The following is an 18,845-nucleotide window of genomic DNA, read 5'->3' as shown; positions in this document are numbered from 1 at the left end:
AATAGAGATACAGGAGTGAGCATCCTCCATCCCATTGCCATGGTCAGCAACAGAGACACAGGCTGAGCATCTCCCATCCCAGTGCAACCTCATGAGTGTCTTTAGATGTCCAAACAAATGGGGCTTTTACAAACACATTCACAGGTGGGATTTCGGGCACATCCCAAGAAGTTAAACAGTCAGGGTTTATTTATGGATCCCATGAAGGTCTGAGGACCATTCTGTGCTCTCTGCTGCCTTCCAAAGCTGTGAGGTTTTCCTGGGGGATCTGACTCCTATCTTTGCACCTCACCTGAGCATTCCTCCCTGTGCCTCCTGCCTGCTCTGGGGAGGGCATCTTGATGGTCCCCACATTGCCCAGGCATCTGTCGGGGGTCCTGGGTGCTTTTATACAGGTCCTGGCCAAGGAGCCCCTGGAGGAGAAGCCATAAAAATGTTTTATGTTGGAATTGGTTGGTTTCTGTGCAATAAAACCCGGAGCCATTGAAAAGCAAGCTCCTGTGTAATTACAAAGACAGAGGAGATCGCTTCCATATGTCTGAGTGGGTGTGAGGGGCCCCGAGCCCGCATCTGCTCTCTTTGTTCTGGTGGGGTGGGGAGGGGGAGAAAGGGAGAGAAAGAAGGAGAAAACAGAAGACAGCAAAGGGAACTTGGGGGTCTGCTGGAGAAAATGACCTCGTGCTAAACCCCGGCCAGGCCTTTGAGGATGGAGGCACAGCAACATCTGGCCCGTCCGAAAGCACACTTGATCAATAAATTGTGCTACCAGGCACAAAATCAGAGAGATCTGAGCGCCATTCATTAACCAGCTCGTGAAGTGATTGATACGCTTAATTTTCCTGTCAAATGCGGACTTCCCTTGTAAACATGTCAATTGAGAAAAGTTCAAGCTGGTCACTCGGATTTATGGCTGGAATAACATGTAGGTGGAAAAGAGCGACGCGTCCCCTGTGGCCCCTGTTGTTTCCTATTACATGGAGAGCCAACGAACCCAGGTGCTGCAGCGTCCTTCTTCTGCCCTCCTCCTCCTCCTCCCTGCCCGCAGCTGAGATAACAAAAACAGACCATCGGGCTGGAAACAGCCCAGAACTTGGCCCCAGCGACAATGAGCCGCCTAATTTGTTCACCTTGATAAAGTGGAAGCCTTTAGCTGGAGGTGCAATGGATGGGCTGGGCTGGAAACCCAAATCCTACCTTGTTTTCCTTGCCTTAAAAAGCCGCGTGTTTAACTTAGCGCCATAGCCACGACAAGCTGGTTGGAGCCAGGACATTTAACTCGATAGCAGACCCGTGAGTAGACATTTTGCTCAAAATATTTGGTTTTAGGCAAAACACGGGAAGTGCTTTGGCTTGTTCGCATTGTGCAAATGGGTTTGGGGTTGTGTTTGCCAAGAGACACAGAGGTGGAGGGGAGATGTGTGGAGACTGAGATGAGATCTGAAGTAGAAGCTCTTCCCTGTGAGGGTGCTGAGGCGCTGGCACAGGGTGCCCAGAGAAGCTGTGGCTGCCCCATCCCTGGCAGTGTTCAAGGCCAGGTTGGATGGGGAGCAACCTGCTCTAGTGGAAGGTGGCCCTGCCCGTGGCAGGGGGTTGGAACTGGATGAGCTTTAAGGTCATTTCCAACAAAAACCACTCTGGGATTCTATGAAATCCAGGGAATGCCACCCAGTTTTTGCTCTGGGGGCACTTTCAGGGTGCAGCACTGAGGAGCGCAGGACATCACCCCCACCCTATCTATCATCTGTGCTTGCTCAAACCCTGTCCCGGGAGCCAGAAAATCAGATCGAAGCAACCTCAAATGACTTTATCCCCCAGCCCCGCTCCCTCCTCCCTGCACCGAGCCCCTCCTCTGCCCACAGGGTGTTCTGGGGGCGGTGGGACCATGCGATGCTGTTCCTCTGGCAAAACTGCTCCAGGGAAGGCGATGCCGGTGCCGGGGCGTGCAGCGAGCTCCATCACCCTGCCTTTCCCAGGGATCCCCTTCTGGGCCGGGCACAGCTATAAATAAGCAGTTTTGTGACTGATTCATTTTTATTTCTGCTAACTTTTATCACGAAATAGCAGTCATCGAATCGACACCTCGGCTCCCTTGAGCATATTCCCTCTGGTGTCATTTTTTGATAAATGCCAAGAACAGCCTAGCAGCAGGAGACCATTATCCTGTGACATGCTCCACTCTGCTCACATTATCTCTAAAATAACACGGATGCTCACACAAATCCCTGCAGCAGTGGTGACAGGGACCAGAGACAGACCCAGCCTGGCTGGACCGTGGCCACAGCAAAGCAGTCGGCAGAGCTCGGTACAGAATCACAGAATCACAGAATCCCAAGGGTTGGAAGGGACCTCAAAAGATCATCTAGTCCAACCCCCCTGCAAGAGCAGGGTAACCTACAGTACATCACACAGGAACTTGTCCAGGTGGGCCTTGAATATCTCCAGTGTAGGAGACTCCACAACCCCCCTGGGCAACCTGTTCCAGTGCTCTGTCACTCTTACAGTAAAGAAGTTCTTCCTGATGTTAACGTGGAACTTCCTATGCTCTAGTTTACACCCATTGCCCCTTGTCCTATCACTGGATATCACTGAAAAAAGCCTAGCTCCATCATCCTGACACCTACCCTTTACATATTTGTAAACATTGATGAGGTCACCCCTCAGTCTCCTCCAAGCTAAAGAGACCCAGCTCCCTCAGCCTCTCCTCATAAGGGAGATGTTCCACTCCCTTAAACCTCTTGCTCTTCCCAGCCAGGGGTTGTCTTGAAGCTGCTGGGTACCAGTGAGCTGTGGTGGATGCTGTGGTGGATGCTGTGGTGGATGATGGTGGAGATGCAAAGTGGTAACTCCTGCCTATAGAGAGGGAAAAAAGTTCTTACAGTTCATATTGTGCCCGTTATAACTTATTTTAGGTAGATTCCCACCTCCTCAGGAGACTGGAAGAGCCTGAAGCATCACAGGATAAGATCAGCATCTCACTGCCAAAAGCAGGACTTAATCTCCCAGATTTTGGAGTAACCCCTCCTTCCCTGTTCTTTTTATGCAGTGGTACCTCACAGACCCCATCAACTTAGGAACAAAGAGCAAAAGGACGGAGGGGAGCACCAACACCAAACCTAGCAACATTCAGGTTTCACCTAATCCCCAAAATTTAGATTTCATTGTGTTTCTTAAGGAAAATCAGGAAAGCTTGAAATTTAATTTGTTATGGAAATGGAATATTCTGGGGGTGATGCAGGGATATGTTTTTCCATCACAAAGCCTGTTAAAAGCCAGCTGGAGATAGAATCATAGAATAGTTAGGGTTGGAAAGGACCTCAAGATCATCCAGTTCCAACCCCCCTGCCATGGGCAGGGACACCTCACACTAAACCATCCCACACAAGGCTTCATCCAACCTGGCCTTGAACACTGCCAGGGATGGAGCACTCACAACCTCCCTGGGCAACCCATTCCAGTGCCTCACCACCCTCACAGGAAAGAATTTCCTCCTTAGATCCAATCTAAACTTCCCCTGTTTCAGTTTGAACCCGTTACCCCTTGTCCTGTCACTACAGTCCCTGATGAAGAGTCCCTCCCCGGCATCCCTATAGGCCCCCTTCAGGTACTGGAAGCTGCTGTGAGGTCCCCACGCAGCCTTCTCTTCTCCAGGCTGAACAGCCCCAACTTCCTCAGCCTGTCTTCATACGGGAGGTGCTCCAGCCCCTGAGCATCCTCGTGGCCTCCTCTGGACTTGTTCCAACAGTTCCATGTCCTTTTTCTGTTGAGGACACCAGAACTGCACACAATGCTCCAGGTGAGGTCTCACAAGAGCAGAGTAGAGGGGCAGGATCACCTCTTTCGACCTGCTGGTCACGCTCCTTTGGATGCAGCCCAGGATACGGTTGTCTTTCTGGGCATTTGGGGTGAGTGGCTGGAAGGGCAAGGCTCATGGATCCTTTTATCCTGGCTGAGGGTTACAGGCACTGAGGGTCGTGCAGAGGGGAAGGAGCTGCAGTGAGGACTCAGCAGCACAGCCAGCACCCAGCTTTAGAGACAGCAAAAGGAACCCAGGGCACAGATTCCCCCTCCAGCTCTTCTCCACTGTCCCATTAAACACCCTTGTCTTGAAGCCTGCAGGAGTCTGAGCACTTTGGGCAACAGGAATCGCATCCTGTTCCTGGGGATTTGCCATCGTTTTGTGTCAGCCTTGCACCATATCAGTGTTTATTTTTGCTAATATGACACAATTAAAGGGTAATCGTATCTATACCTTTCAGATCATGTCAGGCAAAATGAATGCTGTTACAGGATGATCCTAACGTGACATGATAGGACATAGTTAACGCCATGAAACGTTCAGATCATGTTAATGTAAGAGAAGGGAGGGAGAGCTTTGGTGCCTCTCACTCTCCTCTGGGCAGCTCGCTGCAGTGCTTGGGCTCATCCCTGGAAGCTTCACTGCTTCCAGCTCGAGCTGGTGCCTCTGCAAAGCACAGTGGGTGGCTGGGGTGGACATGTCCAGGGCTGGGACAGTCACGGGTGACAGAAGAGGGAAAAAGCCTCATAAACCACAACTCCTACACCCGCATCCCTCTGGGTGATGGCTCACGTGTCTCTGGCTGCTTCCCTTGCCTTGCCCAGGCTGCGCTCTCAGCATCTCTGCCACTTTGCACCCTCACAAACTCTTTCCAGCTAAAACTTGGAGGCATGGTGGCAAAACTTGGAGGAAATAATTAACAATTATTTCACAGGAGAAGGTTCCAGCTGGAGCAGTATCTGGTGGTTGAACATATATCTAACAAAGGCTTGTTATTTAAGCAATAACCCTTGAGAAATTGGTCGTTACCAGCATTAAACGACTCAGCCCATTGCCAAGGATGGTTAACGCTCTAATAAACTGGTCATTAACTGCAGTAACAATGAATTTCGAGGGGATTATTGCTATTATAAACCTTAATCAATGGTTTATAACAGCAATAATGTGGTCCTTTCTTTTAATGGTAAGTAGTGCGGCATGAGCAGCCTGCTTGGAAATAGTTTCAGTCTGGCTGATAAGACAAAATCAGGTGTTAAAAGCCCTCCAACTCCAAACACTTTTGGGGAGGGAAAAAGGCCTGGAGAGGTCTGCAGCGAGAGGTGGTGGGGTGGCTGTGGCACAGAATGGGTGATTCTGCCACAAGGAGCACCGGGCCTGGCTGTGGGTACCCGAGCTGGCCACCCAACATGCTTTGGCCAACTTAAACCCACTGGGTAGGATCTGAATTCATTGCATGAGTCCTCTGGTGTGGAGTGGGCAGAGATGTGGAGAAAGGTGCCAGGGGGAAAAGGATGGGAAGGAGGAGTGGATCTAGGCATCCAGCCATGGATCTGCTGGAGTCTCCATGTGTAAGGGCTCGTGCACATGGGGACCCTAAGCATAGGCAGCTGATACCTTGAAGAATCATCTCTACCTCCTCACAAGGAACCATGTTATTATGGGTCACATGAGATGAGGATGAAGCCAGGGATGCTGGTGACTCATGCCAAAAGCCCCAGACCTGGTGGACCTTCTGGAGGAGGGCTTGGGAGCCCTTTGCTCTGGGGGCCAGGGGAGTGTGGGCACCCAGGGTCAAGGTGCCTTGGTGGTTGGCTCACCCCTCTGCAGAGGGATGTGAAAGCAGCTCCGGCACTCTCTTAGCTTGTTTTGTGCTCTGTATCCCTTAAAAAAATAACATATGATCATAAAATAAGGTAACAACCTGCTAATGGTGTCATTCTAGAAGGGTTTAAGAAGCACCCCCTTTTCTTGAGCTAGACTGAAGGATGTTGGGTCAGTAACAGCCCAGTTTGTGCTTCGTCCCCAGGCAGGCTCCAAGAAACCCCTTGCTGGGCTGAAACTCACTTTGTCAGCCCTATGCAGGGAATTATCTGTGTTGAGCAGCCGGGGCCCAGGCACCTTCACTCTAGGCAGACGCAGGGAGCTTGCAGAGAAAGGCAGGATGATCCCCAGTGACAGGGGCTGCAAAGCCCCCAGCCAATGAGTGAGTTCTGATGTGCTCTGATTTGAATGGAGATCTCCTCTTGTCTGTGCTTGTGATTTTTACAGCTGGGTCTCAAGGCCTGCTCTTACCTCTGTGCTCCTGCAGCTCAGCTGGTTGTGGCTGCAGGAACAAAGCATCATCCTGTATCATCTAGGGTGAATGCACAAGCAGTTTGGGGGCTTGGGCTGGTTTTGGCCAGTCTCCTGACGTTGTTTCTGACATGGTGCTGCTCATCCCTCCTTTGGCTTGCTTGTCAGTGTCCCTCCGCATGGAGAGGACTCTTCTCTCCGCACTATTTTTTCTTCAGAAGAAGGCTGCAATGGAATAAATTGGAAAGTTTACTTCATGCAGCATGGAAATAAAAAAGCTCATTCAGAAAGTTAATGATTTATTTTATAGTTTCATTATCAGGGTCACATTACTCAATAGCATTTCAAACATGTCATTTGTACAAACTATGGTAATTAAAATTTATAACGTACTTCATCAGCGGCATATGAATCTTTTAGCCAGCACTCTGCTGTCATATAAACAGTGTAATTTCAGCTGCAATTCACCCTTTATTGGCTCTCATTTGTGATTTAACAGCCATCAATGACTGTGCTATAAAGAATAAATTAACCATCCGTAAACCTTATGATGACAGGGACAGTCAAACAGACTTAAACTGCCTCCACCAGACACTGGTGAGCCAACAGGGATCAGACCCAGGAGGTGCTGGTGCGAAGGCGCGATCGCTCTGTCACCAGGGTACTGGGCACGACGCACACACTGCCAGGTCCACCATTCCCAAATGAATCGTGGAATCATGGAATGGTTTGGGTGGGAAGGGACCTTAAAGCTCATCCAGTTCCAACCCCTGCCAAAGGCAAGGACCCCTTCCACTGGAGCAGCTTGCTCCAAGCCCTGTGTCCAACCTGGCCTTGAGCACTGCCAGGGATGGGGCAGCCACAGCTTCTCCTCCAAGGAGGAGTTTCAGCCACTAACAGCTTCCAAATCCCTTCTCTGTCCCCCTCATTGTAATGCTTATCAAGATGCATCCACAAGATCCCTGCATTGCTGCATCCCTGCACCTCCCACTGCAACTCCATGGCCCCTGCATCTTCCCCAGCCCTGAGGGCCACCGGATTCTTGTCCAGCACCGGTGGGACCTGAGGAAAGGATGGAATTCAGCAGGGAACTCCCTGGAGTGCATCACCTCTGTCCTCATGGCCAAACCCTGCTTGCTGCTCCTGGCGAGCTGCAGACAGCCCGGTGCGGACAGGGAGGAAAAGGGGCAGGCAGCACAAACCCAAACCCTGGTGCTTCCATCCAGGGCAAGCTTTATGGACCTGACAGCAAAGCTGCAACTAGCCATTTCTTAATCAGGGACTTCTTGCAGCCAACAATTATCCACCAGCTTAGTTGTGCCCATCTTCTGCAGAGGGAGCGATATGTTTTAATGGGATCCCTCCTATGCTTAGAGCTGACACTGTACAAAGCTAATAAATGATATGGATTGGATTTGTTACTGAGACATCTCCAAGGAGCCTGGGTCATACAGGCCAATAAAATTGGCCTCATAAATTTACCCTGACACACAGGATTACTCCAGCATTGCTGAGGTCACCTTCTCACGCTGATTTATTGCCAGCCCATGGGTTAATAATACTGTTTACGGGGTTGTTGTTTTCCCCTACACGTAGCAGATATTCATCAGCATGTCCGTGCCTTCTCGGCGCGGGGGAGACGTGGGATGGGGACGTGGTGGGGAGGGTGAGCCTGATTTATGTTCTAGCCAAGAGTTTTTGTGTTTAAAAGAGCTTGTGACAGACCTCGGCAGGAGGAGGGAAACTTTTCCTTCCCCGAATCCCGAGGGTGAGGGGGTGGCACTGGAGCTGTCTGCCCCACTAGCATGTGACCGGGCTAAACTTGCGTATTCCATGAAGAAAACATGGAAAAACACAGCCTGGAGAGCTGCCTTCTCTGCAGCCCAGTTCTCTCTGTTGGCAGCTCTGATTAGTGTTTGCTGGTGCTTAAAACCCCGCAGCAAGAACGACCTGCGTGCAGTAAGAAGGTGGGACAGGGCTGTGTGTCTGGTGTGTCCCTCTGTCCCTGCTCCAGTTCCAAGAACAGCACCATGTGCTCACCATCCCTCCTCCAGACCCGGGGCGGGCAGCGCCGCTCCTGCTGCTTCGTGTTATTTTCATCCTGCCGTAATCGGAGGGGACAGGTGAGATGTGCTTCAAAACACTGTAATCATATTTTAAATGGAAATGAAATGTGTGAATTAAATGTAAATTACAGCAGAATGGAAGGACAATCACTATTAGTTAAGGTCTGACACCTATTTTTGCAGACCTTTCCTAAATGCCACAACTTGTTTCTCCGCACTTGTGACGAGGACTTGTAATTCCATGGCAGCTGCTCCTGCAGCCAGGCGGATGGTGGGGACCGAGGGGGGCCCGTGTCTTTCAAATAGCAATGGACTGCTTGTTGGTTCTGGGGAATTACGAAGCACCAATGATGTTTTTATTCGGGAGCCGTGAAAATAAACCTTGGTGTTTTCCCCCTGAAAAGGTGAGGCCGTAATACAAAAGGACGTTTTTATAGAGCCAATTTATTTAAGGGTTCCCCCATTTGCTTTTATATTGGAAAAATATGTGCCCTGCCAATGAGCTGGAATTTCTTCTTTATCTTTAATCCCTCCCGTGCCTCCTCCGAGGCACCGGCTGCTCCTGTGGCCTCGCTGGACCTCAAAGCCTCCCACTGAAGTCTCACTTCATGCTTCACGTTAGGAAGCATCCACAGCCCCTCCGCAGTCCCTGGTGTGTTAAACATGGTCTGTGCAGACAGGCACAGACAGCCCCTGCCCTGCGGATGCTGCACAGGAACGTGCCAGCCGAAGCTGGGTAATTACTGAGGAAGGGAAGGTGAGTCCCAGGGAGATGAGAAGTGACACTTTGGCTCTATGGCACAGTCGAGGGACAACCTCCCTGCCTGGGAGAAGTGAACTACAGTAATGAGACAACGTACGTGCGTTGAGCATGGGACCTTGTGGGGAGAAAACAGCACTGAGCAGAGACTGGTGCCAGGCGGCTCCTGGGTGACATCTTTGTGATGCAGAGATTTCCCCCTGCGCCCCTTGTTCTGCCTGTCTCCCTGTAAAGACAGAACATTTACTGCTCTCATTACCAGCGGAACTTTTCAGCTGGGGAAAGAAGAGGATCCTTGTTCTGAGGAAGCTGAAAGCTAAGCGCTGATTTAATCTGTTCTTAATACCTGGGGTTACTTGGCAAATGGTTTATTTTCAAGGCACTGGACAGTAAACAGTTAAATGCAAACGGACAGACCCTCAACATATCATCACGTTGCTCTGATGCATATGAGCTTAGGTGCCCAAACACTTCACACAGGGAAGTGGCACTGCCTGAAGTGCCCCGACTCCTCGGAGCAGCCCCAGTGGGGATGCGGCCATGGACAGCAGCAGGGCTGGGAAAAGAATTCCTCATGTTTCCCTTCCCTGTTTCAAAGCAGGATGTTTGGGCTTAATTTCTTGCAATATTGCACTGGGGGAAATGTGTCATCAAAGGCCAGGCTGGATGGGGCTTGGAGCAAGCTGCTCTAGGAAGGTGTCCCTGACTGTGGCAGGGGTTGGAACTGGATGAGCTTTAAGGTCCCTTCCAAGCCAAACCAGTCTGGGATTCTATGCTGGGATAATCCCAACACTCAGTTCTGGTTTCAATAGTTCTTGCAGATACATATATATAGAGAGTACACCGAAACAAAATGCTTTATGAAATGGAAAAAACCCCTATGCCATTTAATTCCTCAAAGGTCAAACTGAAATGCTTTGGCCTTATCGAAATGATTTTCTCCTTTGATTTTTCTTTCCAAATGCAATTTCATCAAAATCAGTGCTTTTCCGCAAATGTTTCACCTTTGGTGAAATGGCATCTTCTGACAGAGAAGTGTTCTGGGGGGAGATTTCTGACCAGCTCTTTCTGGGAATGATCCACCAGCCATGGCTGGAAGGGAGGAGAGAACGATCCCATCCATGCCCAGCCATGAGCTCCTGCTCCGGGCTGGACTCTCCAAACTGAGTTGTTCTCTGGAGACCAGATACCAGGAAACCATCACGAGGCCTCTCCTGCTGCTGTCCCCACTGCTCAAAAGCTCACCCTGTGCTTGAGTAAGGAGCTGGATCCCGTGGTCCATGGCACGGCACAGTGAGAACAGCCGTCTGACTTCCCCTCGCACCATCCCTCACAGGGATGGGATGGAGGATGGGATGAAGGGGGAAATGTCTCTCATTCCTATCAGGTGATTCACTCCCTGGCTCGGTGCTGAATCCTCCCTCCTCCTGGAGCGAGAGCGCTGGGAGGCTCCAGAGCCTTCCTTCCTATTTTTACAGAGCTTGCAGCATTGTCAGGAAGGAAAGGGTACCATCTGGTTAGCCCTTGTTTACTGCACACCCTGCCAGTTTGAGCTTATTAATCATATTTACCCAAGTATCTTAATTACTCCCTGTCTAGCGACTTGCCTTGCACTCAGCTGTTGACCCGCTCCCCTCCCCTCTCCCTCGCTCTTTCCCCCCCCCTTTCTTTTTAATTCCTTTCTATCATTAATCACAGGAGCAGCGTGGGCAGAGGAATCCACGGCTCGGCTCTCACTGGTGCTGCTGCTCTCACAGCTGATGGGCTGGAGCTCCTCCTGACCACCTTCACAATGCATGCACTGGGGTCAGAGCAGGCAGCACAAGGATCAGTCCTGCCCCGCTGTGGGGTGCCGGGGTCCCTGGCTGGAGCATGCACGAGGAGACACCATTAAAGATGGTAATTTGTTGATCCAAGGCTCTCCTGGCGCTCCTGTGCGAGAGTGGCACCGTTTTCTTTACGACCTCATAAAGTCACAGCCGAGAGGCCGATTTGGAAAACAAACTGCCTCAGGTTGACAGATAATTAGATACAGGGGACATATTATACGCCTTTGCATATAAATGCGCTCGGAAGCACGTTGGTTCATCAGAAGTTTAGGCTATGGGAGAAGCAGGTAATGTCAGCACATCAGGATATATGTGCTGGTGCAGCCTTCAGACGACGGCTCCGTTTTACGGCCCTTTCAGCTCCTGTTTGCTGGTGTGCCGTGAGGATGGCTGCACTCCGGAGGCAAAGCTGCCTTGGTTTGGTTGTGTTGGGTTTGGTTTGGTTTGGTTGCTTTAGTAGATTTGGTTTGGTGGGTTTTGGTTCGGTTTGGTAGATGTCGTTGGTTTGGATTTCGTTTGCTTTGGTTGGGTTTGGTCTGGTAGATTTGGCTCGTTTGGATTTGGTTTGGTTTGGGTTTGGTTTCATTGGTTTGGGCTTGGTAGGGTTTGGTATGGTTGGGTTGGGTTTGGTTGGTTTGGATTTGGTTTGGTTCCGTTTGGGTTTGGTTTGGTAGATTTGGTTGGTTTGGATTTGGTTTGGTTTCATTGGTTTGGGTTTGGTAGGGGTTGGTTTGGTTGGCTTGGATTTGGCTGGTTTGGATTTGGTTTGGGTTGGGTTTGGGTTTGGTTTGGTAGATTGGGTTGGTTTGGGTTTGGTTTGGTTTGGTCTGGTTTCATTGGTTTGGGTTTGGTAGGGTTTGGTTTGGTTGGGTTGGATTTGGTTGGTCTGGATTTGGTTTGGTTTGGGTTTGTTTTGGTAATTTGGTTGGTTTGGTTGGGTTTGGTTTGGTTTCATTGGTTTGGGTTTGGCAGGGTTTGTTTTGGTTGGGTTGGATTTGGTTGGTCTGGATTTTGTTTGGTTTGGGTTTGGTTTGGTTTGGGTTTGGTAGATTTGGTTGGTTTGCAGTTGGTTTGGTTGGGTTCGGTTTGGTTTCATTGGTTTGGGTTTGGCAGGGTTTGGTTTGGTTGGGTTGGATTTGGTTGGCTGGGTTAGGTTTGGTGATTTTTACCCCAGCAACCTCCCGAGCTTCCTTCTTCGCACGAGACAGGGCTTGTGTTTCGCATCTTGGATGTCACACTCCTGTGCCTGCAGCAGGGAGGAGTGGCTGAATAGGGCTTCATTCCTATTATCGCTATTTTTGTGTCATTATATCACGGCCAAACCTCACTCTTCCTGAGAGTGAGCCCACTGAGAACAGCGGAGCAATTCTGGAATGACACAGGCCTTGTATTTATAGGGCAATTCAGCATCCTGCTCTCCCAGGCCCTGAACCACAAGGTTTCAGATATTAAAACCAAAACAAAACAATTGGGTTGCTTTTATGCACTTCAGGATTTAAGGTGTCATCCAGGCATCTCGTCAAGCTCTCAGGGTTTGCTTTTCCAAAGGAAAGCCAAGACCCCTGTATGACCACTGTTCCTGCTGGGGGTATTTTCAGAGCGTAACCCCAGTTCTGCACGCACAGCTGCATACCCCTCTGCTCACCTCTCAGTGAATCAGACCCACACCTCACTAAGACAACCCCTCTTTCCCACATATCCCTTTATTTTGGGAGTAAGGCAGAATATGTCAATTAAATGACCATATTCCCAAGGGAAGCTTCACCATCATTTCTTCTCCCCCAGAAAGGGAAAATAAAAATGAGTGTGGGAAGGACAAAGCTGTCAGAAAGGAAAGAGAAAAAAAAACCCCAACCCTAAACCCCCAGCAGCCCCCATGGAAGGAGGTGACATAAACAGAGATGTTGCCACTTCGATGAATTGGATCTTTTGTTAATGAAGATGCATTGATTTAAGGGTTGTCCAACCACATAGACCCCTCTTTCCTTCCCCTTCCCTGGCAAAATACAGCTCAGGGTGGTAGCAGCACATCTGCCTCCCTGCCTTTCATTGCCTCCTTCTTCGCAGACCATGTTTCCACTTCTAGATTGAAAAGGAACCTGGGCAGTGCTGTGTAAGCAGCACAAGGGCCAGCAAGGTTTCTCCAGGCTGCTGTGCATGCCTTGTCCCATGGGCTGCTGCAGAGCCCTGGGTGCTGGTATTGGCTTGCCAGCCCCATCCCACCTTGCAACTGCCCCAGCTCCATGCTGCTGGGCAGCAGCAAGTGAGAATCATTGCTTTTCTAACTGCATCCCTCTAAGGAAGGGAGGATTCTTCCCTGCTTGACATCTCCTCCCTTTGCCCTTTGCAGACTGGTGCTCCTGTTACTCTTGTGCCCTCAGCACTGGACATGGCTTTATCCTATTTCCACCGGCGACTGCCGCTGCTCCATCCCGCACTTCCCAAGGGAGACTTCCAGGCTTTGCAGGTTTCCTCGCTGCCTCTTGTCATCACTTGAGCACCAGCGAGTCAGAAGGAGAGAGAGGGAGAGAAGGGAGAAAAAGTGCTGTGCTGTGTGGATTATTGTGTGTTTGTCATCTGGAATGGTGTAAGCTGTAGGTACAGCATCTCCCAGCGGTGATTTATGGCCGCTGTCAGGCAGCACCAGAGCTTTGTCTGCTGTAGCGTGGAGGATGAATGTGGGGCTGTCAGCCCGGGCAGGGCAGGCTCCCTCGCGCTCGGCTCCGCGCACTCGCTCCCCATTTCACGCCACTGAACATAAACAATCTTTTGTAAACCTGACAGTCACACTTGCTCCGTTGGAAACATAAAGCAGGGATGTATGGCTTGGCTTTCATTACCCCATTTCCTTGGCTGTGCCGAAAGCGCTCCAGGAAAACGGGGAAGGCGACAGACCAGAGGACGCCCAAAAAGGACGGAGGGAAACGATGCATCTCCACAGCACACGTGTGCCAACGCCGGTCGTGACCATGCGTGCTCACCCACACACGCTGCATCGTGATGCACACATGGGTCTCCCACTGCAGTTTTGACACACAAATGTGCCCGTCGCAGTTAGAGCATCAGCGTGCTCCTGGAGCAGGGCACGTTTCTGACACAGAATTACACAGAATCAAGCAGGAAATCTCATGGAACACACTGGGACCACAGCACACCCGGTCATGGGCTTGCCCGTGCCCATCAGAGGCAATGGGAAGTCTTACAAAAACTAATGCACTTTAATTAACACTATTACTTGTGATTGTAATAACCCTGTATGTGCAAAGTGCCCAAAGCTCTGTTCAAACCCAGCCTTTCCCAAAGCTAGAAGAGGGTGTTAAGAAGCTACAGTGAGAAGTGGGCAGAAAGGCAGAGGAAGAGCCAGCACCTCCAGCATGATCCAAGCACCAGGCTCCTACTGGCACCTTAACCTAGCGAGGACCTACTGCTGATGCAGGAAAGGTGGTTGCCCTGTGCCTGGTGCAAGCTGCTCTTAACTAACAACATGGGTACAAGAAACTCCAGGCAAAGGAGCACTTAGAGCAGGGACAGATGGAGCGTCCTGTCTGAAGTGCTAATGGGACATACACACTCACGCAGCTCAGCCCCACTATTATGGGTACTGGTGAGATTTAGTGTAAAGCACCATGAATTTAAAACCTGCTGAGGGGCAGAATAAGTGCTGCTGATCTTGTGGATGCTGTTAGAGGTGCAAGGAGCAAATTCCATCTTGGTCCTACAGCCATTTATGGCTGTGACTTTGGGTGAGAGCAGCAGGCAAGGCCAGGCCACTTTGTCCCTTTGACAGCAGGAACACCGAGGTGCACATTGGTCACTGCACTCTGAAGGGACATGAGAGGGGACAGGCCCTTCTCACAAGTCATCAGCCCTCTGGCTCCTGGCTATTGCTGGAGGCTGGAACTGGCTGCAGGAGCTGAAGCGCAGACTCCTCTGGGATGATCTGTCCTCAGGTCCCCCCCCTCCACTTCCTCTCATGTTTCTGGATACTGAAGGAAGAAAAACGCGTGACTACGTTTTGGCTCCCCGGCACAGCAGTGCAAAGGGCTGCAAACAGCAAGTGGGAAACCAGAGACTGCAGCACCGCAGGACCTGCCAGAGGGCAACCACATCTCAGCTACATTCCTGACGTTAGGAACAACATACGCCTTTCCCTACAGCTACCGCCTCCTCCTTACGGTGTGAGGATAAAAAGCAAAGTGAGAGATGCTCCAGCCCCTTCGTGTCCCCAGCGCTCACTCTTCAGCATCACAACAGCTCTTTCTGGAGGCGCTCAGCCCTGGGGGGGCCGGAGCCGTGCCGAGCGAGCCGGGTGCTTTGCCATAGTGCAAGAACAGGAACAGCTGCAGCCTTCCTGGGAACATTCCTGTCCTGACGCGCTCCTTCCGTTCCCGGCTCTGGCGCTCTGTCCTCTCCAACCCTTCCCTGTGACTTTGAGATGGCCAGCCGAGGCACGGGGGGAGGCGGCGGAGGAGGGAAATAGCTTCCAAATAGTTTGGTGTTTTCTTTTCCAGATGGTTTGTGTTGGAATCTCCTCCGTGGAAGCCTGAGCGCTGAGTCTTGAACATCTGCTGAGGAGCAGCGTGCTCTGTGTCAATGTGAAGAGGCTGCTGGAAGGGCACGTCTGGGGAGGGTCCTGGTGGCAATGGTTGTCCCTGCATCCCGAGCTGCACGTCGGGTATGATTTGTGATGTGCTTTAGTGTGCGTCAAGGACACCTAGAGCTTAGGGACACACAGCCTTTAAAAGGATTTACATACGCCCGATGCGCTGAGGGCATCTGCTCTGAAGTCAAGCTGAGAGAGCTGGGCTGGTTCAGCCTGGAGAAGAGAAGGCTCCAGAGGGACCTCAGAGCAGCTTCCAGTGCCCAAAGGTATTGCCACAGAAGCTGTGGCTGCCCCATCCCTGGCAGTGCTCAGAAACAGGTTGGATGGAGCTCGGAGTACCCTGCTCCAGTGGAAGGTGCCCTGGTTGAACTGGATGAGCTTTAAGGTCCCTTCCAACCCAAAGCAGTCTCTGATTCTATGATCTGAAGAAGTAAACAAGGTGGTGTCTTATCCTATGGCCTTTCCAATGGCTTTAACCACAATGATTTATACTGGTGAGCACGATCAAACAGTTATTGTAGTGACAGTGCCGACTTCTTGCACTTGGCTGCTGAGAGTGGCCTGTTAAAGGCCGGGATGGTTGGAGCTGCCTTTGCTGGAGGCTGCAGGAACCACAGAAACTCTGAGTAACCAGCTCAAGGGATCAGTGACAGGAAAGGAAACTTTCCTGGCAGGTTGCTGTTTCACTCTGTCCGTTCAGAGGTGACTCGTTGTTGCCACGACCTCATGGAGAGTCTCCGTATTTGTGGAAGTGCTGCTGGGTTTGCTGGGGAGGGACCAAACCGGGCGGACCTGAGCCAGAAGTGACACCGAATCAGTCACTCACAAGGCAGGGTGATTGCGACAGCAGAGGATACATGAACAAAAGGCTGGTGAAGCCTGAGGCATGCTCTGAGCGGTGCCTGGCTCCTAGCTTAGAGCTGGGTGAGTCACCAGCAGCTCCTGGGTTGATGCTCCCCTCCTGTATCCCTGTATGAGCCTCAGTGCTGAGCGATGCCCTACCGCAAAACCCTGAGACCCAAAACATGCTTTAGTATTGCTCTGATTCCCCCTCTGTGCATTCTTCCCTCAAAAGCCCACAGTATTCCACAGCAACAGTCCCCAAACCTCCCAGAAAGTTCCTCCCTTCAGCTAATGGGATCCTGTACACGTGTACACATAGAAGCATATGTGTATGAACATACACGTCTGCTCTGAACATGAAGGAAAAGCAATACTGAGGTCCCATGTAGAGCTTTGCAAGGAGAAACACATAAATGACCAGAGCAGGTTGGACTGTTTCCTTTGCAGCTCTGATGCAAGGATTTGGATCCTTGAATTCCTGGATCCTTTGATCCAAGGATCCCTGGCAGTGCTTAAGGCCAGGCTGGATAGGGCTTGGAGCAACCTGCTCTAATGGAAGGTGTCCCTCCCCGTGGCAGGGGGCTGGAACTGGATGAGCTTTTAGGGTTCCTACAACCCAAACCAGTTTGGGATGCTGTGATTTTAATAAGCATTTAATTCTAATGAACCTTCAGTGGTTACAAGGTTACAGCTTTAAATTCAGTTAACTGCAACTCCTATTGAGCTTAATGCTACTTACCTGTGCTAGAGCTGCACCCATCCCAGCCGGCACCATCTCTCCCTGTCCCACATGCGAGCGCATCCTTATCTCCATGGGGAGAATTGATTATATTCTCCTGCAGCTGCACTTGCTGTAGATGGGAATTATGGGTCCTTCCACACCTGTGAAAGAAACATTATCCTCAGCCTTCAAGGGTGAAACATCTTATATTTAGTTGGACTAAATAATGATTCTTCTCTATCCTTCATATCAGGATTTAAGAGCACCCTGGAGCTACAAAGTTTATTAGAACCCATAAGAAGAACTGTACCATAAACGGGACAACTGTGGCCATAAACCTGCACCTTGAAGTTGTAACAAATCCTGGGATGTTGAAGTAGGACACAGTCTTGTCTCAGTCAGCAGAAAGGAAAAGAAAAAAAAGGGAAAGAAAGACGAAGAAATGCCAACTTAAGCAGAAAAGAGGCCTGGAAATATAGAGGAGAAGAAAGGGAAAAATAATAATAATAAAGAAAAGCACGGTGCCTGCATAGTCCTCTCAGCAGGAGCCTTGGGATGGGTGCCTACATGATAAAGTGCAACTCAGATTAATGGGGAGGGAGAGAAAGGGGAGCCTGGAGGAGGAGAGGGAAGGCAAGGTGAAAGGAAGGAGGTGCTGGAGGGATTTATGAGCTGCTGATGCAGGGAGGGTCACTGGCAGCAGCGGTGGGCAAGGGGAACAACACAAAAGCCACCCCTGTGTTGTCTCGGGTGAGACCCAGTGCCAGGAACAGGGACGAACAGCTCGAGGGGGTGAAATCCCTGAGACCTGGGCCAGGGGCAGGAGGTGCCTCTGAGCAACACTGGCTCTGGGGGGAGGATGTGGCGTGAAACAGGCTCAGAGATCGCTCATCCCCTCCAAGGGCACATCCCTCAGGTGCCCCCGTCTCTTCTCTGTTGGGTTCCCTCTCTCTTTAACTGCTCTGCTTTGTTTCATTGTCACTTATTTAGCTCCCGCTGGTAGCCAAACTCCTTTCAGCATCTCAACCTCCAAGCTCTCTCCTTTTCCACGCCAAGGTTGGGGTTTGAAGTGTTTTGGTTTGTACATTTTCTGCCTTCTGCAGCCATCACAGATGCCTGGTGCTGGGATGCCAAAGGACTTCTGGGATTCCAGGCAATTTGGGCAGGCTCTGAGCCACCCTCCTTCATGCTGTGGAGGCTGCAGAAGCCAGCGAGAGCCCTGTCCCTCCCCTCCAGCCTTCACTCTTTTGTCACATCAGGTTATTTTTGCTGCTGTTGAATAGATTAAATGACAGAGGTGGTTTTTCTTTTTAAGTAATTGAGTTTTATTTTGGAGAGGGAAAAACGGAGAGCTAAGTGGGAAAAGGAGGGAGATAGGAATAAACCACACATCTTTTTATATAGGATCCACAGTTAATTCTTAATTAGAACTGACAGATGCTTCTCCCATAATCCTATTCCCAACATGTTCTGTTTGCTTTGTTTGGCGCTGCATGATACATGGTGGCATCGTAATGACCTTTCGCAACTCCTCCTGGAAGTGTTATTGGCACTCCAATGATTTATTGCATGTTCCAGTTGATTACTGGGCCATTTGTCAACATTTTCCCCCCCCCTCTCCATAAACCTGTCTCCTGTGTCACAGACATTCGCTCGCATGAAAATTTAAACAAATACAGTGTGTGGCTTGTAGGCAGCATCTGACTTTTACTCCAGGCTTCCCAGAGCAAATCCATTCCAGCCTCAGTGAGGGTTTAAACTTTGCATGGCTCAAGGATGAGGTGCTCTGCTTGCAGGAGACAATGGGAGACCCGGGCATCGCTTCCAAAGCCTTATTTTAGAAAGCTATCTCCGGGTGATCCGTGCTAGTTGCTCAATTGTTTATGGGCGTTTTGGTACCACTTATGGGAATGGGGGAAACCAGTCCTGGAATTA

At 50.5% G+C, this 18,845-nt stretch overlaps 2 long non-coding RNA genes across 3 annotated transcripts in view; one reads left to right on the top strand and one right to left on the bottom strand.

The window, feature by feature from the left end:
• LOC136003567 (uncharacterized) overlaps positions 1-18,845 on the bottom strand; it is a 106,749-nt gene that overhangs the window by 3,203 nt on the left and 84,701 nt on the right. The window contains exons 3-4 of one of the 2 annotated variants that reach the window (XR_010608134.1): positions 16,929-17,071; positions 6,089-6,313 (exon numbers count right to left, since the gene is read on the bottom strand). This is a non-coding gene — a long non-coding RNA (uncharacterized LOC136003567). Of the gene's footprint in view, positions 1-6,088; positions 6,314-13,942; positions 16,139-16,928; positions 17,072-18,845 lie in introns of those variants that run through there. The other variant, XR_010608135.1, reaches the window with a different exon arrangement.
• Positions 10,629-17,486, top strand: LOC136003568 (uncharacterized). Its single transcript, XR_010608136.1, has 3 exons — positions 10,629-10,813; positions 15,255-15,418; positions 17,164-17,486. It is a non-coding gene; the product is annotated as an uncharacterized LOC136003568 (long non-coding RNA).

The sequence above is a fragment of the Lathamus discolor genome, chromosome 22, assembly GCF_037157495.1.
Source record: "Lathamus discolor isolate bLatDis1 chromosome 22, bLatDis1.hap1, whole genome shotgun sequence".
NCBI classification, from domain to species: Eukaryota; Metazoa; Chordata; class Aves; order Psittaciformes; family Psittacidae; genus Lathamus; species Lathamus discolor.
Note: the sequence above shows the minus strand (reverse complement) of the source record. Positions and strands in the feature narration are given on the sequence as shown.